Source organism: Gigantopelta aegis, chromosome 5 (assembly GCF_016097555.1).
Source record: "Gigantopelta aegis isolate Gae_Host chromosome 5, Gae_host_genome, whole genome shotgun sequence".
Classification (NCBI taxonomy): domain Eukaryota; kingdom Metazoa; phylum Mollusca; class Gastropoda; order Neomphalida; family Peltospiridae; genus Gigantopelta; species Gigantopelta aegis.
In genome coordinates this window covers 33,624,928-33,628,530 of record NC_054703.1, presented here as the reverse complement: position 1 = coordinate 33,628,530, position 3,603 = coordinate 33,624,928, and positions in this window count along the sequence as shown.

Here is a 3,603-nt window from a genome sequence, read left to right as displayed (position 1 = left end):
TCAAGCCAATGGTATAATCTATTCTGTCTGTGGATGGGATGTAGCCCAGTGGTAAAGCGCATGCCTGATGCGCAGTCAGTCTAGGATCGATCCCCATTGGTGGGCCCATTGGGCTATATCTTATTCCAGCCAATGCACACGACTGGTATATCAAGTCAATGGTATAAGCGATCCTGTAAGCGCTCGCCTGATGCGCAGTTGATCTAGGATCGATCCCCGTCGGTGGGCCCATTGGGCTATTTTTCATAGCAGCCAGTGCACCACGACTGGTATATCAAAGGTCATGGTATGTGCTGTTCTGTCTGTGGGGTGGTGCTATACCAACTTCTCTATCTCACTAATCACCAGGACAGTTTGCATGAACTTTAATTAGGTATAAACACAAATTATATCAAGCTTCTTCTTTTTTTAAAATGCCAAAGGATATGTTGTCATGTTTAAGCATATTTACTAAAATATGGATGCATTTAGTATTACTGAATAACTTTAGGTTAAGGACCATCCATAAAGTACGTAGTTGTACACCCTAAAAGTGGTGTGTTTTCGGGCATTATGTTTGAAGTGAGTACGGGGGGTGGGTGGGAGCACAAAGAGTATATAGGCGAAGCTCTTAGGTCTCACTACACAGATGTCATCTGCCATTGAAACCCATGTTAAACTGCCCAACTTCAAGCGAAGATTGCCCATAGAAGTGAATATGTGACCCATAACATGTGTCCCAATTAGGAACTATAGTGGACCGTGATGAATGAACTGTCACCCGGAAGTGATCTGTGTAGTGAGACCTTAATTAAAGTCTAGTGACCGATTTTGTCAAACTTGGTTTGAAGTCAGTTTGATAATTTGGGTCATTTACACCATGAAAAGCTATACTAGAGCCATGTAACTTATGAACTCTAACCAATACACCAAAAGATAGATGCACCATACCATGCAATAAAACTTCATATCACATTGTTACTCCTTGGTCATCCACACAATAGATGGTCATCAAACAAGCAGCCACTATATCGTAATGTATGACCTTGTTGGTAGTTCTGATATGGGGAACATACCAAGAAGCTAATTATCTAGTTAGTTCATTAAAAATATTAGTTTCCATCAATTGTTGCTATGGGCAACAATTGTTTCATAATGAAGTGTTGAAATCCTGTTTTTTTCTGTATATTTCAGCATGAAGATCCACATATTATTAATGGCAGATACAAATTCTACTTTCATAGTAGAATACTATGTTATATATTCACAATACCATCAAAACTGTGTGTCATTATGACTGTACATTCGAAAAAATGCATTATGCACAAAATCACAGAAATTAGGGTGAATTTGGATATTGACCTTATGACCTTGAATTTTGACCTTTTACAATGAGAAACTCAGTGTTAGACACTCATATCAATTTATTTATTACATGTAAGAACACTAGAATATACATTTTGACACACACACCCCTAAAAAATAAAAATAAAATAAAAATAAAAATAATAAAAATAAATAAAATTGACATGTTTGCAATATATACCCAAATAGGGCCCCCATACACTTGGCTGAAATCCACATCGATGTAATTACCTTTTATAAGGATGCTACACTAGTACATTTTCATTTTGGCTTGCTAAACTTATATATTTTGGGATAGACAGTAATTTCATGTTTTACATTATGGTCTCACTACACAGATGTCATCTGCCATTGAAACCCATGTTAAACTGCCCAACTTCAAAGGAAGATTGCTCATAGAACGGGTTCTCGTTGGCACTAACAACATACACCATTGCAAACATACATTATATAAGCATTTATTTTCACTCCAAAATTGAGAACATTTCCGTCTCAGTTTTTTGCTATATGACCGCATCTGGCTGTAGTACCGGTCCGAATAGGTGGTTCATTAACCGATTCACTCCGGCTGTCACTTGCGCTATATACCCATGTCCCAAAAGGTCGATGCACAATATTACAAAATAACATGGGCAAAATACAGCCAGAAGGCTTACCATTAAACATACATATTGTTTTAATTCTTCACCATTTGCTAGAAGTGAATATGTGACCCATAACATGTGTCCCAATTAGGAACTATAGTGGACCGTGATGAATGATGAATGAACTGTCACCCGAATGAACTGTCACCCGGAAGTCCGTGATGAATGAACTGTCACCCGAATGAACTGTCACCCGGAAGTGATCTGTGTAGTAAGACCTTAATTGAATCCTGTGTACTTTCCTGTTTGAAAGAACTTTGTATGTCCTTACATAGTGGGAGGGGATAATCATTAATCGTACGAAAGGTGTACATGGTTGGGGGCGGTGTGTGTGTGTGTGTGTAAAAATCAAGATTTTGTGTTTACGTACTTTATGGATGGCTCTAAAACGGACGCACTACTATTAGCAATAAACGATCAGCCTGTAGGAACTGTATCAGGAGTATCTCTAGTGGTGGAGCCACAGCCTGTAGTAGGTGGGTGGAGGCACAAGCCATATTTTTATTATTTATAATTATAAAGTCGGAGTAAACAATGTACATATTCGTCTTCCAGTGGGGTGGTAGTCTCCTCCCTCGGTTCCTACAAGAATCATTCTGGGCATGGGTGGTGAATTGTAGACGTTTATTCTGGATGAAATATATTCGCTTTACTGTTTAACTTTGGGCTGGGATATATATTGACAGGCGCGGATCCAGGTTTTTTAATGGAGGGGCCCAAAAATAGAATTTAAAGGTCGTTGACAGATGGATGGGATAACTTTGCATTTTTGTGTATTCTGTAATATATATTGTTTGACCATAAATGGAGGGGGGGGGGGGGGGGGGGTGTGGCTAAATCCGCGCCTGGTGGAGATGTAGCCTGCATTGATCTCTCGGCTGTGACGATCCTGGTAAATGTGTGTTTTATATTATGTATGTTTGTAAATACCTGTATTTAAATAATAAATACATTTTTAATACTTTGTTGTTTAATTTCTTTTCTCAACCTTCGCCGGATTCAGGGGTGAGCATGTCTCAGGGATTCCGTGACGCTCCCTCCAAAATCCCCCACCCATCTGCTCGTTTATAGTGCCCATTTTCAAGGGGTCCAACCTAAACCGTATGACACGTGCTTGAACTTCGTATACCACTACCAAAATGGCGGATAAAGCTCGCTTCGCTACACTACGGTGAGTACATTTTGTCTTACAGCTGCATGCTGAATGCCTTTCTGATTAAAATAATATTGCGATACGGCTCTAGAATGAATACTCTATCAATCTGTTTACGTAATTCTCGATTTTGTTCAACCAAAAAAAAGCTATTGAAGAAAAACCACGTTGTTAAGTTGAGCCTTTACCAATAAGGAAAGAGAATGTTGTTTCCCGTCTTGACACCTAGAAGATCCAGTTCTGGCAAAAGGCTGTGTAATCGTCGTACCTCAGACTACAAATTGCACAAATAAATGTTTCCTCAATGCATTTAAGAAAGCATCTTCCATATCAACACCTATAGATGTAAATCCTACATCCAACAAGGAATTTCCAACACCACCACAGCAAAGATCATCGCAGAAGAAAGGAGAACAACGATTTAGGAAGACGTTGTCATTCGCATCTCGGAGTGTAAATGAC